Source organism: Corvus cornix, chromosome 3, assembly GCF_000738735.6.
Source record: "Corvus cornix cornix isolate S_Up_H32 chromosome 3, ASM73873v5, whole genome shotgun sequence".
NCBI classification, from domain to species: Eukaryota; Metazoa; Chordata; class Aves; order Passeriformes; family Corvidae; genus Corvus; species Corvus cornix.
Window position 1 is genome coordinate 43,367,428 of NC_047056.1, and position 22,577 is coordinate 43,390,004.

The 22,577-nt window shown below is 36.7% G+C and overlaps 1 protein-coding gene across 6 annotated transcripts in view; it reads right to left on the reverse strand.

The window, feature by feature from the left end:
- The window catches only part of SIPA1L2 (signal induced proliferation associated 1 like 2), a 126,330-nt gene that overhangs the window by 76,182 nt on the left and 27,571 nt on the right, over positions 1-22,577 (reverse strand). The gene's annotated exons all lie outside the window — the stretch shown is intronic.

Below are 22,577 nucleotides of genomic sequence, written 5' to 3' on the forward strand. Positions count from 1 at the left end.
ACAGGACATGTTCCACTCCTCTGATAATCTTCATGGCCTCCTCTGGACCTACTCCAACACGTCAGTGTCCTTCCTGTGCTGGGACCCCAGAGCTGGCTGCAGTGTTCCAGGTGGGGTCTCACCAGAGCAGAGCAGAGGGGCAGAATCCCCTCCCTCACCCTGCTGGCCACGCTGCTTTGGATGCAGCCCAGGATGTGCTTGGCTTTCTGAGCTGCAAGCACTCATTGCTGGCTCATGTCCAGCTTTTCATTCACCAATAACCCAAAGCCTTTCTTTGCAGGACTGCTCTCAGATCTGTCAATATGCTCAACATTTTTGGAGCACAAGTAATATTGCAAAGTTTGAGTACCGGGAAGTTCTGTGCGAATTAACATGAACAGCTGGCAGCTCTTTAATCATCTCTTAGACTGTTCTTTATACAATCATAGAAGTGGAAGAAACCTTTGCTAAATACACACTCTGAAGGAAAACTAAACTATTCCAGAATCATCTTTTCTGTTTCTGACAGAATATAGAAGAGAGCAGAGTAAGTTTAATTTCAAGTACTGGGATAGGTATTTAACTTCTTATTAAAGGTTAATTCAATTTTCTTTGAAATTATGGTGAATTACATTTTCTAGCCTTCCTGCCCTTTCCTACATAAAAAGCATTCATAGAAGTCATTAGTTTATGCATTTTTAAGTAAAAATTAATCTCTTAAAAATAGGAAAAAATATATATATAAGGTAAGAAAAGGCTATCTTGCAAGAATTCCATTTTTCTCTTGTGTCAGCCCTTTTTCTATCATAAGCATTTGTGCAAAAGTAGTGAATTGGACCAGGACCATAATGAAAGTTGAAATGAAACTGGAGGCGAGGTGGTGGGAGGCAGAAGGAAAGAGCAACAGATGGACACTGGCACCCTACTTATTTTCAATCCAAATCCACAATGTGACTTACTGTTTGGCCTCACAAACATCTGTATTTGTGGAAGGCAGCAGAGAGCCTGAAGGCCACGGGAAAGCAAGGCATTTTTTTCCCTCTGGTGGCGGTGGTAGCTTAAATACTTGATGAAGTATGGCCTGAGTGTTCTAACAGAGGTACATTGCAAAAGACAGTACTTAAATAGAGAATTTGTTTTCTTTACAGTGCAAAGCTGGTGTGACAGAACTAAAGAAACACCTATTTGGAAAGGTAGATCGATATTTTATTGGGAATAGCAATGTTTGAAGAAGTGATGCAATATATTTAAGAGATATTGTTTATTTTTTTTTCCTAATCTGAAATCGGCCTAATTGAAAAAAAATCTCCCTGTTTTTAACATGATTGACCCTTTCTGTAAATTTCTGTAACTCAGTACAACAGCATGTTCTGGCTGACAGCTGACTTATGCTGATGGATAGCATTTATTCTCATTTAGTCTCATTTATCTGTTGTTAAGGATTTTCTCTCTCCACAGTAAGAGTTTACCAACTCACAAATACTGCACTGATGTTGATACTATTTATTATAAACCAATATTTTTTGTTGAATTTAATAAACTATTACTTCCACAAAGAACGCTGTCAATATGACCATGAGTACTCTTCTCTTCAGACCTGTACAGCTCTTTTGGTCAAGTTCTTGACTTCCCTCTCTTTTCATCTTACCCTAGCACTGAAGAATGGAATCAGTGACAGATAAGGTCAAAAAAGAAAAGCTGGATGCCTACCCTGCTGTTGTGCTCCTGCCAGCCCTTCCCACCAAGACTGCTGGATGTTATGCAAATAACTTAAGTTCCTTCCACACAGCTACAAAGACTTCCTTCTGAGCTCAATACAGCAGCTGGTTTGTTAGCTACAGTTACAGTTCCTTAACGTGGAACGATTCCAAGTTTCCTGGGGACCTGGATATGTGCCCACAAGTGTTCCTGTGCCAGTAGCGGAGCAATGAATAAGAACTGTGCTATTGGACTACCCTGTCAAAAGGAGGCTGTTTGGTAACGCTGCCTCATGTCAGCCTTGATAGATGGAAATGAATTATTTAAGAAGTCGCTCTGTGATCATTTTGTTGATCAAGACTTTGGAAATCTGCCCCTATTATTATGTAATGCTATCATCCTAAAAAGAATGCATAATTTGGATGAAAGCATTAATCTCTACTATTTATCAAGATGACAATTCTATACACCATGACTCTCAAGCTCTACTAATCTTAAAAAAACGGGAAGTGCAATTTGATAAAACAGGAGTATAGGCACTAATAATATGCCAAAAGCTGAAGATCAGACATTTAATTTGCATTCAATTGGTTCTACACAGCATTTTCTGTGTCTCCCTCCAGTTAGTTTCCAGTCTTCAAAGAAAAACATAGTGGGGTACTAGTGTTATGTATTTGGCCAGTACAGCAGAGCAGCAGCTACACAATGGCCACTTCATGGGAATCTAAAGTTTGCAAGAAAATTCTGCGCATGCTTTCAAGTGCAATGAAAAAGAAGAGTGCAAAGGACAAATGAACACGATTTCTAAGCTGCCTATATTTTTACAGTTTCTAGAACAGATAACTCACTGAACAAATCTGTCACGAGGTATTATTTCCTAAAACTAAGATTGCCACCAGACAAAGAAGAAGTTATTTTTGAAAAATGACAAAATAATGGAAAAAAGTTTTTTATTTAAAGTTCAAACTTGTTTGTTTATTTTAAAAAACAGATTACATTAGCAAGCATTCTTAGATTTACATATTTTAATATAGCTATTAACAGCACCTATTTCTTAATGATTTCTTAATATTGTTAATGGTTCCTAAAAGAACTATCCAATTTTCAGAACAAAGTGACAGCTATGTCTGGTTTTCGAGCAATGCTATTTGTGTGTTCAAGTCAGAGAATTCTGATCACACTAAACTGTGATATCATATCATGTGACAGTTAATTATGATGTCACACAGGAGAATTATTACTGCAGACAGTAGTATGAAAAAGAAAAATTAGTTCTTCATAGTTTTGCCTTTTTTTCATGCAAATGTCTTTAGAAAACGATGATATTTAAGCATAATTGTCTTTAAATAAAATATTTCTTTCAAAGTTTTCCATAGGGCTCAGTGAATATTAGAGAATAACACTAAACTATAATTGAGCCACTTATTCAGATTGCAGCTGTGGAAAATGGATTGGAAATAATACAATGAACAAATTATGAGCAGAGCTTATGAAAAAAAGTGGTTCAAATTGTTATACATCAAATTTAAAACTAAAGCTATAACTACTACAGTATAAATGGTTACTTCACATATGCATATTTCAGACACTTGATTAACATGCAGACACAGAAAAGAGGCAGAAGAATGATGAGAAGACCCTCATTTGACAAATGGAAATACAGATGAGCTGCTGTGTAGTGAATATGTGTTGCACATTTCCCTAGCTATGCTGTATTTCTTTACATTTATAGTCTCTGCGAGAGAAAAGTCAGAGTAGAAACTGAGAAAATCCTTTATTGAAATAATGTAGTTACAGAAACGTATCCACAAACAATCACGGGGAGTGGGAGGGAAGGAGCTATAGCTAAGAGTGACAACAGCCTACATGATTCTCAGTGTTGGTATAAGACCATCACTTTTCTTATCAAAACAGTGGAATTGCGCTAGTTTTGAACTGGTTCAAGATTTTGGGTAAAAAAGAAATACAAATAAAAAACCATACTCTGTTCTTCAAACGTGGTTCCCCTCTCCAACAAAGAAAATGGCAGATGCATATAAATATTGAGACAGAGATGCAACAGAACTTTAAATTCCACATCTGTTTGGTGCTGTTCAATGAAAGCTGTCTTACTTTTAAGGGAGAGACCTCTCCAACCATAACTGTCCTCCTCCACTAACAGGCTGAGAAAAATCTGACCACCTAGAGAAATAATTGTGTAAGATGTAGCAGTAAGTAGACCCATTAAAAATGCTAGACTTGTTTATCTTATGGTCAAGATTCCCCACCTGTCATGTTGGCATTTCCAGAGAAAATATTTTAATAAATCTTACCTTCCAACTGCTAAATACAAAACTCAATACTATGTGTCAGCTTGGTTAGTTCTAAACATACTGCATCCATTCAGAGAAAAAGCCATTACAAAAGATACACTTTCTTAGGTGTAACTCATTATACCAAAGAATATCTACAAAGTTCCAGCAGCTTCCCTTTAGCTTATCTTCTATTAGTTTTCCTGAACGTTTGGTCCTACACATTTTATCTCAATGCATGCTTTGTTGAGTTAGAAAACGCTGCTTAAGTTTTTCATCAAGCAACCGAGGTTATCTCTCAGTGAACGACAGTGAGAGCTATTATTTATACAGAACTATTACTGACCATAGCTTTACTGTTATTGATTTTAAACTTCCTGTTAGAAATCACCTTCTGTTACTAAAAAATACATTTAGATAAATTTGTGACTGTTTCGGCACTGCGTTTTCTTAGAATATTAATACCAATATTCTATTGCTCCATTAACGCAAGATTTGACAGAGATGCATTAAGGCTAATTCGATTTCCAGAACCAACTGGATACCCTCCTATTCTTACAGCTGTTATGCACAGTTCAACTAAGAAAATGGAAATGAAGCTGTATCTTATTCAGGTTGAACCATGTAAAGTACCAGAGTTTAAACAATAGCAAAACTGCCACTGACAAACACACTGAGTATCTTTCATTTGCATTCTTCCAATTCAGTTCAGTTACTTTTAACTGAAATTATGAAACTTAGAATACAGTAAAGCCTACAACATAACTTAATTAATGAAGTATAAAGGAAACATTTTAACAGGAAGTCCTAGACCAAAGAATTGTTCCAGGAAAGGGTTGAAAAGAAGCACTGACCACGAATTATTCCAGGGGCAGGGGATAGGCAGGAGGAAGGCACCAAATTCCCCATAAATTATTATTATTGTTAACCAATACCATTTTTTGGGCAGTCTTTAACAATTGCAAATAGAAGTTATATACACATCAGTCAAACTCTGATATCAATGAAAATTTAAAAAAAACCCACATAGCCCAAACTCTCTTTGTTTCCTTTCATTCTTTCCATTCAAGAACCTAGGTGTCAAAGGGCAGGAATAACAAAAAAAGAACCCTACTTAATAAGTATTAAATAATCTGGTTTCTACTTGGATACTAAAAAGACATTCAGAATGTAATTTACATAGTATGTCAGACTGGATGATTCTAAGACATTTCCCTGCTTTCAAGAATTTAGAAGTACTTATGCCTGCTCCTCCAACATTTCACAGTAATTACAATTTCCTCAAAAATAGATTTATCCTTAAAATACTGATGAAGCAGAATTTTAATTCTAGTTTCATCTTTGAGAATGAAGAGTCTTCACATAATGATACAGGAATGTCATAAACAAGATTCATACAAACAAATATCAGTCAGCAGATAAACACAAATAAACTTTGCATAATACTTTATATATTCAGTGTAGTTCAAGATCTTAGAAAGAAGGGACCAAAAATCTGTTTGCACGACATGTACTTTTCCTCAGCCAGTAGAACCTATTCAATAAAGGAGTTCACATTAGACAAAGCATGAATTATTCTGAAAGGGTAAAGATGACTCATTTTCAGTTATAATACAGAAACACTGCATTGAAGCAAGTTCCACTCAAAAGCAACCAAAAAAAAAGTAATTTTCAGTGGTCTTCTCAAGCAAGCTGGACAACATCTGAAACCTCAGTAGAAACAGTACTGTCTACAGGCTCAGAAATTATCAAAAGTCCACTGATTCTTGAATTGGCCCTTCCTGCTTGAATGCATGTATTCTCATTTAAATTGCATAATCCACAAGGCAGGGACTGCTCCTGTGTCCTGTTGGAACAGTGTCCTCATACGATGACTCCACTGTACAGGATGCGAAATACTATGATAATCCACTTGGTAAACAACAAGTGGACCAAGCCACTGTCAGAGGCAAAGCTTAGAAAGATAAAGACAGGACTCGTGCAGCCTGCTCGCATTATTCGAAGACAATGAAAAGGACAACTAATTGTATGTGCATTGGGAGAACACTGAAAGAGAAATACAGCACCTGTAAACTGACTGGCAGAAGAGTGTGCAGAAAGGAGCATATTCATATTTGTATGTTGAGAAGGGAGCATACATGTGCTCCATTTCAAAACAAACTTTTTACCTTCAAGTTTTTAATAAACATTTACAGATACTACAAATGCTGTCTTTTATGCAGTTCTTATAAAATACTGGCAGAAACAAAAAGCAACTCAGCAATTTAGAAGAGTACTGCATTACTTTAAAACAAAGAAAAGAACATATTCTACCTTTTCCCAGACTTAGTCACATCAGAAATTATTTCTTCTAACTCTAGATCAGCAGACAAAATGATTATTGAAATTCCAATTGAAAAGCATTCTGGCCAAGAGCAGGCATAGAGAAAACCAGAGGGAAAAACCCATAAGAAGCAACCCACTTAATATTAAGAAATGTCTTGTCCATTCCATGAAAAAAAAAAAAAAAAGAAAAATCGCACTAAGAAGTTTTGTCCTTAAAATATATAACGAATTGCTACAGATGGAATGATGGGATTGAAAAATTTGAAGTAGTTGTATGACATCATTACCTTAATTATCAATCTTCAAAATTTAAAACTTCATGGATACACACAGATTTCTAACTGAAAAATATGCTCAGATAAATTTCTGACTGAATGCACTAGCACTGTGTTTTCTACAGAAATTATCTGACACTTTTGGGATATGTATGTAAGGCTGTTCCCACACAGTGCATACAACTGCTTTTGATTATTCCGAAAAACAGTAGGAATACTAGAGTTGGCACCTCCTTACCTATCTGAAGAAATGGATTTTAATTAAAAGTTGATAGGAAAGTAGGGATGTGCTAACATTTTGACTGTTACTTCAGATTCTGAGGTAGAAATTTGGAAGCAGGTTTAGAAGCTGCACTGAGGTTGAATAAGGAGTCAAGTACTGCAGAAGGAGATATCGTTCAGAAAGAGAGAACAAGATTGCAAGCTTTGGCTTTTCAAAGTCAGTATGTCACAAAAATTCATGAGGCAATTCCACTTTTCATAAGTCTAGTACAGTAAGGCGCAAATTAGAGCTTTTTCAGCCACTCAGTGAAAAGATGAAACAATACATCCATTAAACAGCCGAGGCCGCCCATTCCACGAAGGAGGTTTCAGATGCTGACACTACTTTAGAAAGCTTTTCAAATGTACAAAGCCAATTTTAGCCAGAACAAGAAAGTTCTTTTACATATTTCCATCATAACTGCATTTCACTGTAAAAATGCTCTTCAGGCAGGAGCACGGATTAAGCCTGCCACGTTCACATTGGTGGTGTCAGACCTGAGCACTCGCTGGGATGCCATGGTATGGCCTTACAAGCCCATACATTGGGCTTACCTCCAGAGATCACCAAACCCCTCCAAACAGCAAACCACTTACAATACTAATGCTACTTCTACCAGAAATACTCTCTCCAATGCGTACAGCTTTTAAAGGCATCTAATTTTTTGAAGTAGGAAGAAAGAGCCTCCCAAAAGCAAAGGCACACTCAGTACATCCATCAACAAATGAGACAGTCAAAGAGGGTGCATAGATTTTGGTCACAGGTACAGAACAGCTTGAAAACTCACTATTTCATTCCCAAAATCTTCTGTTTTGACACATTACCATCAATAAGACTTTTATTACCCAATGGGAACCGGCATTCAAAAGGCATTTTAGCGGTATAAAGTGTAAGGACTTAAAATAAGTGATAAAAGGTTAAACTGTCATTCTGCTCATGCTCATGAGAAATGTGTATGTCATCCAACAGGTTTCCATATACTTACTTGCATCAGACCTTGCTGCCTCCACCAGATTTTTACATTTAAACCACATGTAGAAAAATATATATTTTACAGATAATCTTTCAAATATCCATCAGCTGTATAAAACTTTCAGTACCTTGGAATATATGGATATGACACTAATACTCAGTGCCTACAAAATTACAATGTTTTGTTAAATATACTATTTTATCTAATTTCCTGTTGCACATAGAAATTTGAGCAAAAACTGCAATGATTAAAATAAGATTTGAGAAACTTTTCTAAACACATTTTGTTTACCTATGTCCTCATATTTCCCCCCAAATATCAAAGATATGTCCATGTTCTTTGTGAGTTTTCCTGCAATAACACTATGATGATACTCAAGTTTGTCTACCAAGGGACTTCAATTTCTGTTGGAATCTTTCTATTAGAAAGGGTCACACAAAGCTAACACCAGTCTTTCTAACACGTTGCAACATCTGGGCCAAGAGGGGATCAGAAAGCAGATAAATGCAATTTTAGAAGCTAAGGTTAGTTCATTTCTAGAGGAAAAAAAGGGCTTGAGTCCACTTCATTGCTAAAGCAAAGGAGAATTTGAACAACCTCTCCCATTGCAAAAGTTCACAGCAACAAAAAACATCCAAAACCACTGCCTGTGACAACTCAAAACATTCTAGTGTTCTAGATAAGAGATCTTAACTGTTCACCAAGAAGAAAGCACAGAAGCACATTCTACAGAAAAAAAGAGAAACAAAGCTAATATTTATCTTTCTTATGTTTTCAAGAAAGTAAAACAGGAAGTAGGTTTTCTGTCATGTCATTTGGCAGTAGAGTGGCCCTGATATCACAGTTCTGAATTATTTTTAGTATTAATGAAGGAAGTGGTTAATTAAAAGTAAAATAAGTTTTAAAGAAAAGGAAACGTGAGCATGAGTCTTTATTGTTTTTTATGGAAACTGTTTTAGTTTGACCTTGATTCTTTATCAACTGGCAGGAATTGTGAGGTAGCATAAACTGATAATATTACTGGCCAGTTTTTGGAACCTTAGCTTCAAGGTGACTGAGGATCTGCAGTTTCAGATATCAGCAAGTAATTTCTCAGGTACTTCTGCATCACTGTAGAGCTATAAAGTGTCACTTCACATCACTGATCAAGACCTTTTCTAAAAGGTATAATTTGAGAACAGAGATTTCACTCTTTTCTATCCTTCCCCTCTGAAACAAAAGAGCAGGAGTTCCATATAGAACGAAAATACATGGAAATCTATGGTGGCCATAATGCTCTTGATTCATATAGTCTGTCTACTCAAAAACAAATTTGTCCTTAATTTTACACTGTAAATTTGGAAAACAGACTTAGTAATATTAAAAATACACAAAAATATTTTGGCAGTTACCAAATAACTTGGTAACTTGTGTCCACATGACATTTCCAAGCACATGCAGTTTGGCCTGGAACACCTGGCACTGAACAATACAGCTTGGGCAAACAAGTGCCTCTCTGAGACAGCCACCCTCTAGGCTGGTTGTTCCACAGCTTTGTAGAGTAACAGTTCTTTTTCCAGTGAGTAAAATCTTTTTACATAATTCTAGATATAAACAGAAGAACAGTAGCTGGAGTGAGGGAGTTGTTAGCAGAATATTGTTCTTCATTTTTCATCAGTCCACTCAAATTTGGCACAACTTGATAGCAATAAAATGTCACTGCCATCTGTTCAGTGATCATTTGATATCCTATCTAGGAACAAATTGCTGTTAAGCTAAAAAGCTTGTGCTCAATGAGACTTAAGAGGGCTATAATTGAATATAATTTCGTTAAAGCTTTATGTCAACTTTATGGAACACCTTCTTCTGCTTCTCCCTCAAATTCAAAGAACAACAAACAACAGAACACAAAAACAACCAAACCCACCCCAGACAATAAGATAGTGTAATCATTGATCTATAGTTTTGCTTTAGTCTACTAAGTTAAAGCGCATGTCTGAGAACTTTCGGGAGCTGTCCTGCTGAGGAAATATGCTACATATTTTCATTTTAAACAGAAAAAACCCCAAACCTGTCTTCAAAAACACAGTGTGGAAACACATCTTTCAAGTATTCTGACTCAGAGAGGCAAGATCTCATTTTTCTAGATTGGAAAGAAGACTCCTTATTGTATTTATGCATTTTCCAGACAAAGTCATCATCATGACTGGGGTTAGGAATGCAGATTTAATATTGTATTCCTTCATGTTAGAGACACATTAGAGAAAATATCTATAAGCCTTTCTTGATTCTTAGCTGCAAGCCACCATAAGGATGACATCATCTCTCTAATTTTACTGCTTTATGATAAAGAGCTAAAAGGCAAAAATTTTTGAAAATTAAGTCTTGCTTTAAGGTGAATTACTGAAATGTTCAATAATCAGTAATTTACCTTTAAATAGGTATCTGAGCACACTAAGAAATAGCACTATTAGGAACCATGAAAAACATAACCGTGGTCCACTTTTGGGAAGCATGGGGAATGTTAATTTTAAATTCATATTCATCTGGAATGAATTGCTTTTATAGGGCCAATTTTGTTTTAACTTTTGCTTTTAAAATTCTGATTACATAACGCCCCATCCAATAAATCAGACACTGAATTTTATATTTGATTTATCAAGTTCTGCTCCTTATGTAAATGAAAACGTTCAAATAGGAGGGTATAATTAACTGATCCAAAGTGTTCACACACAGGCATAGTAATGCAGTGTAGGCATTGTAAAAAATCTGCCTCTGAATTTCATTATTGGCTTCGATTTAGCACAAAGTTTGGGTCAGCCAACAAACTGTATATCATTTATACAGACCACACATTTCTGGAACTGTGTTTTTACTTGCTGTCAGTGCATATCTCCCTCTTTTTTGCAACATATTTGCATGATAGAAACTACAGATTTATTTTGAAATCCAAATTTAGAAAGGAACAATCACATTTGCTATGTTTCTGACTCTTAGAAAGCTCATATTAGATTATAAAAGAAGCTACACATTTGACATATAAATTACCTGAATGGCATTCCCTCTCTTTCCCTATACACACTCAACTACTTACCGGTAAAACCCACAGATTATTTTTCCACAAAACACAGATCATTATCAAATAAATATTATTTTCTTTATAACCTAATAACCTTTATGACTGACTGCGTATTTGTCAACAAATTATGAATTGCTCACAAAAGGTCACAGCTATTCATGTCAACATTATGTATGACCCTTTAAGAAAAACATCCTTACCTATGGCAATTCATAATGTGACTAATTTTAAATAATATTCTACAGAATCTGCTCAGCTAGCTTTTCTAAACTCAATGAATGTACATGAGGATAAAAAAACTGCCAAGTCTTGAGCAAAAAAACCCAATGCCAAAGTCTCATTAATTGCTATTTCAGCATGTAGCACCATTAACCAGGCTGTGCCCATTTCACTGGGAAGATTTTTTAATGCATATTTATATTTCAGAACCAAATAGTATGGGTATAGTTCTCTTTCCATTCAAGGATAGTGTACATCTACATGCCATGTTTGGCGCATAACACCAGGAATTCTTTGCCTCTCATGATGTGGTTCCCACCCATATTTATTCCAGTGTGTTCCTTCACTTCCTCTTTTCTCTATTTCCAATACACTAGGTGCCATATATTCACCAAATCATACCCAATTCATGCAATATTTTCCATCTCAATCCATATGTTTATCATCCTCCACTCAAGGAGCACAAACCAGACAAGTGAATATGTGTCAGGCTCATGACACCCTTTGGTGTGGAATGAGAGTGCTCACAGACAACCTTCATTCAGGCATAGCTGGGCAGAATGAAAACAGGCCAATAAGGTAAACTGTGATGCTAGGCAAAGTTAGGATGGTAATGGTTGTCATCAACCATTTATTTAATTTGCAGGCACTTACAGAGATGGCAAAAGCCAGCAGCTTAGCTAATCACCAGCCAAAAGCTTCCACTCTATCTTCTTTCTGTTTTTCACCCAAATCAATTGGTTTCTGCTCACTGACTCCTAAAACCATCCAGAAAAAAATCAGAATTAAACCAAACACTTGTTCAAAATAGTCTGTTGTCAAGGAGTGGTCTGTTTGGTCCTGGCAAGTTCAGACTCCTAAACCATCATGAAAGGAAAAGAAACATCCTATATCATTGTCTTCATCCAAGCCCATTTCTTCCTCTTTTATAAATATCCTTTTCCTTGTCCTTTCCAAGGTCTGCTAGTCTGACAAAAGTCCAGCTTTCCAACACACCATTTAAGTTCATCTGACTTTAAAAGCACATCTTTGCTGTAGCCTTCTTATCTAGAAATACTTCAGGGTTTATTGAATTCTGCCATTTTACTATTCATTCCCTCTCTGAATGTTTTGTCCTTTTTGATATCACTATTGCTCCTCTACTGTCACTTCCTTTATCTCAATATTTTTCCTTCTCCTTAGTATCTTCCCAAAGTATCATCAGTCCTTTCTTTTCTCCCAAGACACATCTCTTTGGTATCCAAGTCAGTCAGCTGAGACACTGTACAACAGTACTAGTATCAGTTACCTCGGTTTCCTTTATCCTTCCCAGGAGACTAGGAAAGCTATGGGATTTCTCTTTAAATGTTCACTGTGCTCTATGACTATTTAGATGCTTCTTTTCCTCTGAATAAGAAGGGTCTGTACCTACGCTCAACAGTTAATACCATGTGTTACTCTTAGGTGATAATCCATTCCTCCACCTCCTGTCAAAACCAAGGCAAAACAAATATGTACTTCAATATGTTCTTAAAGTCAGCAAATTATCTAGCTCAAACAATAGCCTAGAGAAGATTCCAATGAACAAAACCCTTCAGAGAATACTCTGTCATCAACCCTGTCAATTACAAAAATAAGTAAACAAATAAGATCCTAAAGATCACAAATTATTTTAGTATTGATAAACTAAGACAAGATGATAAAAAGGGAGACAGAATACATAGTAGCCTTTGTGGTACTATATAATACTTTTTAAAACTAGAATTATTTTTTAATAGTCTTTTTCATTTTTCAGCTATTATTCTTAGAAGAAATATAACAAATGTATAACCTTTGCTTTAAAAAAAGCTAATAATTAAATACCCTCATAAACTCGTTAAAGCTACTTGAAGGTGTTAATATTTGAGTTTAAACACAGGCTGCTACTTAGAAACTTCAAAGATACATATCAAAGCCATGAAATAACTCAAACAAAGGGAACATGTACGAGGAAAAACAACCCCAAAACACTTGTATCAAGAATAACAAATACCTGCTCTTGACTGAAGTATTTCATTAATGCCAGAACTCATCTTGAAGCTAAAATGAAAATGGCAGATTATTTTGCCACATCCTCCTTGAAAACTGTGTGACCATTTTCCCTTGGATTACAGGGGCTTCATGCTGCTCCCCATCTATGTCTTCAAGCTTCTCTCTGTTCTTCAGGGTACCCGAAGAACAACTGGTCTTGCTATTAAAGAGTGAGGCAAAGAAGGCATTAAGTACCTCAGCTTTTTCCTCATCCTTCATCACTGTGTTTCCCCCTACTCCAGAGGCTGGAGAAGGCATCTTAATGTAAGAGTTCTTTTTACATTTGGTTCTCAAACAAGTTATAACTCTAGGGAGCATTTGCTGAATCTCTTAATTTTAAATAAATTTTAATAAATCTAGTTTTTCGAGCAGATATCAGCAACATTTGTAACGAAGTTAGAAAAAAGCACGTTATTAAACACACAAAAATTGAATTCAATTTGCTGATGTACAATTAATTGTTCCTACACACACAATAACTCTCCACATTCGAATGAGAAAGGATTCAATGCATGATGCAAACTGCTTTGCACATAAAAAAAAAGTTGGGTGAAACTACTATAGTAGCATACTGTGCTTAAGCTAAACAAGACAGGCATTATTTCCATTGAACTCCACAGAACCCCAGAGACAGTGTGAAGTAACTGGGGAAAGAGTACACATTAACATAAAAATTCTGAGTCCACTGGAGAAAAGCAGCTTTGTGGAAACTGTTGAACGAAGTTACAAATACAGAAAAAATTATCCAATATTGCTACACAGTACAACACAGTCAGCATCTCCCTAGCCTGAAATACTCAGAGAAGGATACAAATTTGAGTTTGATTCGTTTTGTTACTGTTTGGGTCAGGTTTTGTGTTGGGTCTTTTTGTTTGTGGGTTGGTTGGTTTGCTTTTTTGGGGGGGAGGGGCATTTGACTTTCATTTTTAGAAAAAAGGTTATTTTATTAATTAAACATGAGTACAGTCTGTTCAGTATACAGCTTGCCTTCTAAGTAACATTTTTAACTATGCATTCCTGTTTTGTTGCAATATCATCTAGATTCCCACAAGAAATAAGCTCTAACATCTCTATTTAACATAGGAAAGTAAATTAAATCTTAGTGCAAAAATATCTACTAAATGGAACCTCAGCAATCTATGTGCCAGTGAAATACTGAAACTATGGAGCAACTGGCTAGTATGAAGTGGGAAGGCATCTAGACAAAAGTTTGCATCCTCCACCCTCACCAAATACAGGAACACTTAGAAACTAAATTATTCACGAAATAGGAAAACCAAAAAATCTTCACAGCTCTAGCTATAATCAACATCTAATAATTACAGACAAGACAACAGAAGCAGATCCTGAGTCTGGGCAATGGACATGTAGGACGCACTTTACTGGAAATCTTTGCTTCCAGAGACGGAATGAATACCACTTGACAGACCACATATATGATCAAATGAAAGATTTTTTTAAACATGAATCAGTATCAAAACCAGATGTCTTCTGATTCAATTAATGAGCAGATTTCATAACAGTCGAATAAAGAAGGTAGCATGTTACAGAATAAAGCAAGTATGAATGATACACTACAGAGATTCATCCATAGAATACATGTGGACGCCTCTGTCCTGGTTTTGTAAAGACAGTTTTTATAAGGTGACACAAACTAAAAGTGCTTAAAAAACCCCCAACCACTCACCCCCAATCCATTATACAGACAGCCTTCACAGAAGGTATGGGATACCACTAAGGCCTTTTTTCCAGAGCCTGTGTCTTTCCAGTGCTATGAGACAAGATAATTTGACAACATTCCATAATTTAAACATAAATAGAGAAACATCTGTTTACACTGTACTAAGCTCTGCTTCTGCTACCTAGAGAAGACAAGTAAAAAAGGGATTTTAGTAAAATCTTCACTGACCAGCATACGAAACATAGTTGGGCAGTTTCTGGGCTGAATACTTAAGGAAACACACCATGTAAAAAGGACAGAGCATCAGGGTGGTAACAACTGAATCTAAGAAACGGGGGTTGCTGTTTGCATGCAAATCAGCATGCTTATCAAGGATTGAAAGGAGACAGGAAGTATATTCCAGTCCCAGCTAACACTTAGAAGTCAATAAGAGTAATTTAAAAAACTAAATCTGTCAGTTAGAAAACCTAAGCTGTATGTTAATATTTGAGGCACAGAGCTGGAAGAAGGTGGGGAAAACCTCCTCTCCACCTCATCACCCATCCATTGATCTTATGGCCAGCACTGAGGGGTTAGTATGAGAAACTGATTTTTATCTCAAAAGAAAGCTAAACAAACAAATAAACAAACATATAAATAATGCAACCCAGTTTAGTCAAGATTTTTTCACGCAGCACTACAGTAAAAGATGAAAAAAAAAAAACCCAAAATAATTTCAAATCAGCCAGAGGAGCGGAGCATTAAGACTACATCACCCACTTCACCTTGATATTCACAAAGAAAAGAGATTAGAGACCAAGAAACCCGAAGCTTTCAACAATGAAACAATTGCTTTAGAACACAGTTCTAGAAGCTATGCACACAACCTCATAGTACACACACACACCTAAAACAATGGAGAACTCTATTTTAGTTTCCTGTGTGAACTTAACACCAAAAAAATACAAGGGCAACAGGAATACAAACATGGAGGTTCAAGGCAAAAATCATCTTCATTAAACACACTTGTCAACTACAATATAATTTCAGTATGCAGTTTGTCAATTTTTATATTTTTACAATTACTTCTTTAAAGAGATACTCTGCTAAAACCCCCCAAAAAAATCAATTAAAAAATAAACTCCATTTTAACTTTTTGGCTACACAAAATGTCATTCCAACAACTCCTGATAGTGGTAATAATCCTATGATAGAGCAAATTTCCTTCCTACTTCATCCAGTAATACCATACTACATTAATTTGAAATCTATCATGTTTGCAAACACTAACTCAGTTGAGAAAAACAAAGTATTTCAATTATTTTTTTCTAGTTGAAGAACACTGTTTCTAAGCCAAACTGTATCAAATGCAAAGTAAGAGAGAACCTTAGTTTACCTTACTAAATCTAAAAGTACTGTAAATTCCAGCTGCCCTAGAGACAAAGTTAGTTGAAATGCATTCAGCTGTCATATAATCCACACTCTTCCTCCTGCTTAGACAAAGCTACCAACTGCCAAATGTTATCTAATAATTAGCATATGTAAAGCAAAAGGGCTGGACTATACCCTCAGTTTATCTGTACTTAGAAAATAGTTTTGACTTAAACCTGCAGCCCACTCCAACCTTCAAAATTCTAAAAAGAAGGCTTGCCAAAGAGAACAAAACAGGCAAAAAAAAACCCCAAAGAAATCAATTTACAGGTGTATTCTAAATTCCAAAATTATGCAGGAAGAAATTTCTAAACATTCTCTTCTTAAAAAAAAAAAAAAAATAATCCCACTTTAGGGAAAGATAAAAATAGAGCCAAAAATCAAAGTCACATTCTTTCTTTCTGGTTTCTGAACAGGATAAGCAATAACATCCATCCCTAAGTAAGGGAAATTAAGTAAATGTCTGTGGATGGTGATTTGGAGCCAACTGAAAAATAAAAAAAAGCAAAGTAGAAATAGTCTATCTAATCTGTCAGTCACCTCAACATAATTAGCTGTTATCATCATTAACAATAACAAAGATGACTTTTCTATAATCTCCAAGAGGCAAATGACAAAAGGAAGGATGTCACATACAGAAATGTCTCAACTTCTCTTTTCTTCTAAGGAGTTAGTGTATATGCTTAACAAACCGTACATGAACTGGAAATATGTGTTCCCATCCCCCTTAGAAATAACCACTTCAAAAAATGTTTACAAATTTAGTTTATATTTTTGAGAAAACTTTGCTGCTGCAGTTGACTTTGATCTTCAGCATTTGATGGCATATAGCCCCACCCTTCCTGAAGCTGTTCAAAGCAGTTAACATCCCTGGTCTTAAATATGACCAAAAAACCTCAAGAAATTTCAGGAAAAAAATTTTTCTTTTTATTTATTTTTAAAGTATGATTTCTTCCCATCTATTTCACTTTCCCATACTTGCAGTAAGATAAAACAGAAAACCTGTTATACAAGCAGACACTAGATGAAGTGGAGGACCTGGGAAAAGTTTGTATTCCTCCTTCCCTCTCTTCACAGGCTGCCATACAAGAGAGAGTACACACTCCATTCACAGGGAAGAATTTGACAAGGCAGCAAACCAGGTTACTAGGCTAAATGACAGGAGTGAGATGGCAAAACAAAAGAAAATTTGCAAAAAAAAAAAAGCCCTAACAGCTAAGAACTACAAAGTATTTGAATGATATTCACAGCAAATGAATAGCTTTTTAGAGGACCATAAAAGATAATTAGAGTACTTGTGAGGTTTCTATTTTTGAAACTAGATGCTTCCTCGCCTCTTGCCCCCTCCTCCTCCCTCAACTCTGCAAACAGACAGGGCTCAGAGTGTTTTGGGTTAATAACCAGACCAGGTCAGCCTGCAAGAGATTATTTTAAGCTGTCTGCATTTTTTAGATAGGAGTGGATGTGACAGGCTACCCAAGAGAAGATCAAATATAGCAAGAGGTCATCTGTATCATATTATCAATATTTTAAGACTCAAATTTACTGAATTTGAGTACAATTTTTACTGAATTTGACTCAAATTTACTGAGTTTGATTATTGAATACAAAAATTTAGACCTTGGATAGACAGGATAGAAAATATTACAGCATAATAAGTTTCACAATATTCAAAGCTCTCATAGATTTTTTTAGACAATCAGTTTTGACCATGAAAAATGCTTCTAAAACCTCATTAAATCTTTTCCCCTCCTGATTAACTGAGCCTGAAAAATATTCTGATGTCTATTGCCCTGCTACCTAAGGTCACTAACCAAGGAATGAACGACCTGAGCATTTTCTCGACAACTTGATTAAGAAAGAGCTGCAGGTGACCTTGACTTAGTCTTTTAATTAATGAAATTTATCAATACGTTCAAGCTTTTTTCCTGCTTGCAAAACATACATCAATTTCTTCCCATTTCCTATGTTCTCAGAATCACAGAGTCTTTGAGATTGGAAGGGACCACTGGAGATTTTCCACCCCAACTCCCCTGCTCAGACTGGTTCAGATAGATTAGCTGCTCATGGCTATGTCCAGTCAGGTTTTAAATATCTTCAAAGATGGAGAATCCACAACCTCTCCTGTGAGATGGTTCCAGACCCCAACCATCCTCATAGTAGAAGCCTTTTCTCATGTTCAGATGGAATTCTGTGTATTTCAAATTACACTCATGGCCTCTTGTCCTCTCACTGGGCACCAATGAAAAGAGCCTGGCTCCATCCACTTTTCACCCTCCCTTCAAGAATTTATACACTGATGAGATCCTCCTGAGCCTTCTCTAGGCCAAATAGTTCCAGCTCACTGAGCATCTCACTGTATGAAAAATGCTCCAATCCCTTAACCTTCTTTGTGACCTACACTGGATGCTCTCCAATATGTCCTTATCTCTCTTGTACTGGGAAACCCAGAACTGCACACAGCTTTCCAGGTGTGGCCTTGCCAGTGCTGCCACAAGGACACTTTGCTGGCTCATGCTCAGCTTGCTGTCCTCCCAAATCTCCAGGTCTTTTTCTGCAGTGCTCTTTGCAGGTGGCTGACCTCCAGTACATGCTGGTTTTTGGGGTCATTTCTCCTCAGCTGCAGGAACTGGCATTGTCCTTTTTAAAACTAGGAATGTTGTCGTCTGCCCAATCTTCATCTTGTTGAGGTCCCTCTGGACGGCACCCCAACCGCCTGGGATATCAAACACTCCTCCTGGTTTTGTATCATCAGGAAACTTGCTGAGGGTGTGCTCAGCCCCAGAAACAGGGTCACTGAACAAACACATTAGACAGTGTTGAACCTAGTATTGGTCCCTATGGTATACCACTGGCGAGCCACTGGAGCTAGTGCTGCTGATCACAACCCTCTAAGCCTGGCAGCTGAGCCATCTTTCAGTCTATCTCACTGTTCATCTATCAAGGCCATCTCCTTTCATCCACCAAGCCAGACATTTCATCATAGAAGAGTATCAGATGGGTTAAGCAGGACTTACCACGCCTAAATTCATGCTCACTACTCCCAGTCATATTCTTGTCCTCCATGTATCTGGAAATACCTTCCAGGATCACTTGCTCTATCACCTTCACAGGGACAAGCAAGGTTTCTTTATCTGTACTTCCCCAGACTCTCCTTGGACACAGATTTTTTTCCAGTCCTCAGGAACCTCTCCACATGACCTTTTGAAGAAAATCAAGAGTGCCCTCACACTTACATCAGTCAGCTCCATCAGTATTCATGGGTGCATTCTATCAAGTCCCATGGACTGCTTTATGCACAGTTTGTTTAAATATCCCTTAATTTATTCACCCTCCACTGAGGGTAAGTCTTCCTTGCTCCACACTGTCTGGGATTCTGGAAGGGCGGTCTTACCAGTGAGGGCTGAAGTGAAAACTGTGTTGAACACTTCAGGCTTTTCGGGATCTGTTGTCACCAGATCCCCTACCCCACTATCAGTGGGCTCACGTTTTCCCTAGCATTCCTTCTACTCCTTATGTACTTCCAACAGGCTTTTTGTTACCCTTCACATTCTTCACCAGCTTTAATTCCAGAATGATTTTAGCTCTCCCTGAACCATTTTCAAATTCTTGAACTTTTTTGATTTCTCATTTAGCCATGTTGTTCCATGCTCTGTTTCTCCAATTTTCTGAGAAGTCTCTCCTTCACAAATGCATAACTCTTTTTTCCAAGTTTCTCACTCATCCTGCACAGTTGCAGCACTAACCAGAAACAAACTCATAGGATATTTTTGACCCATTCTGCAGTTTGTCTTCAAAAGTATTTGCATTAATTCTTAATTATTTCAAATATTTTATAGAAGTCTTTTTCTGCATGAGCCAGAAACAAAGGATTTCAATTAAGATAATTTACTGTAATCCTTTACTTTGTATAAAACAATAATACACAAATCATTTTACTGAAATAAATTAGGTTACATTAATTAAGGAATCAGGATGGAATGCAGCCTTTAACCCCTCCCTCCCAACAACTTTCTTTCAATTCTTTTTGTTTGATTATTAAGGCATTTGTTGTTCTTACATCTGTTTAGTAAACACCAGTGGCACATCAGCCTCTTCCTCAAAGAGAAAATACGTCCTACTTTTGCTGAGGGCTAGGGAAAGAAAGTTGAATACTAGCTTCTCCCATATTTTTTTTAATTAGCTGCCTCTTTTTCTTCTAAGACTTATCACTCTACAGTTCTTGATCCTAACTATCCTACCCAACCTGCCAATACTCCCTCTTTTTTCCCTCCTATTCCCTCTCCAAAACAGCTACCCCAAAATGCACATTAGTAAGCTCTTCCATTTTATTAACACGCATGCTATTTTACTTTGACTTCTATTTTGGAGGACCTCACTAATGCTTTCACAAGTAGTCAACTTGTGCTTCTTACTGTTATCTCTTTATAATTTAGAGTGATATAGCGTTTGAAGAGGTGAGTGAGTCCTACTTCTTTCCAAGCTCCAGTAAGCTAAATGGAAAGATCCAAATAAATCAATAAATCTTTCCAGAACTACAGACTTGGTGTAGCACAGTGCAGAGAAACATAACATAGCACAGATATTTTTTTGGCTCCCTGCCTTTAGGAACCAAAATAGCTTCTTCCAGATCTCTTTTAACATCTGCTATGCATTGGCCAACTGTACAGCCAAAAGATAAAGCAAATGCAATACTAGAAGTGGTTAGCACACAATTCTAGACTAGAAGTACTAGTGTAAAGTTCTCTTTTACTACAGTAGCATTATTCAAATGAAGATATTATTGACAACACATAATGCAAAATATGCTACAATATTGTCCTCTCAGTCTATTTCCAAAACAAAACACATTGTTTATAAGAAAAGTAGTAGATAAGATTTTCAGAGTTATGTTCTACACTGCCATTAATAAAGCAGAGCTTCATCAGGCTCAGTAACACAGGAGTGTGGTGATCTTATTTTGTATTACAGAACTGACCATTTATTGAAAAAATGGAGTCTCAGGTGAGAAGGGGAAAAAGACTATTAACCTGATGTGAGCAAAGGGAGCCACTTAAAATCTGATAAACAGCAACACATCTATTGAGCATCCACCTAGTTTAACTGCTGTAGCACACGGAGGGCTGAGGGGCTCAGGTGGCTGGAGAGAAGGTGCAATTTTTCTCCTGCATGAAAGCACATGGCAAACATGGCAAGGAGGATCAATTATTCAGGCTCCTAAATCTATGGTTCTTTGAATAGATTGACAAAAAGTAGTTATCTTACTTCTTACAAATCTCTGAACGCATAATCAATTTGAGATATATTTTAATTCTTGTTTCAGACTTCTTTTTCCTCCTTGAAACAATATGTAGTTGGAAATGAAAGTTGAAAGTTTTACTGGTGTCAGAAATATGATAGAGACAGAAAACTACTATACTGAATGTCTTTAGATGACAGACTGTGTTCAGCCAACACGAAGTATTTCTAAGCCTGAGCCATACCCTAGAACTAAAACCAATCCAGTTGAACTAGATCAAGGAGTTTGTAGAGATAGGAGGCATAGAATGATAACGGCAACTCCTGATTCCTGGTGCAGAAAACATGTAGATGTCATGATTTTTGGTGACTGGAGGCTCGGGATTGTCTACAAGCAGCTAAATTAGCACTTACAAAGGACATTCTTTCATCCCACTATGCTAGTGTCTATTTCTGGTCATAGTAGCTCTTCTCGAGAAGACAACCAAGCTAAGAATTTCCAAATCACCAAAACCATGATTTTATTTTTGGTTTATCTGATGCATTAAGGAACACAATAGTCCTTCTGTATAGTAACAGCTGTATAATATTGATTGTACCATACACTTTAATATTAATGAGAGGCAATCTGCAAAGTTACAGATTTCAAAAAAAAGGCTGAACTTCCTCTGAAGACAGGTTTTGTTCAGCCTGAAGAAGAGAAGGCTCTGGGGACACCTTATAACAGCCTTCCAGTATCCAAAGGGGACAACAAGAGTGCCAGAGAGGGACTTTTACAAGGGCATGCAATCATAGAACAAGGGGGAATGGCTTCAAACTGAAAGAGAGCAGGTTTTGGTAGGATATTAGGAAGAAATTCTTTACTGTGAGGATGGTCAAACACTGGAACAGGCTGCCCTGAGAAGTTGTGAAAGACCAGGTTGAAGGGAGCTAGTGGAAGGTGCCCTGCCCATAATGTGGAGATTGGAATGAGATTATCTTAAAGGTCCCTTCCAGCCCAAACCATTCTATGATTCTGTTATTCACTTGTATGCTGAGCCATCTAAATGATTCTCTTAGGGGTTTTTTAGGGTGCTTTAGGTATCTCAAGGAAATACAGTCTGTGAGATGTCAAACATT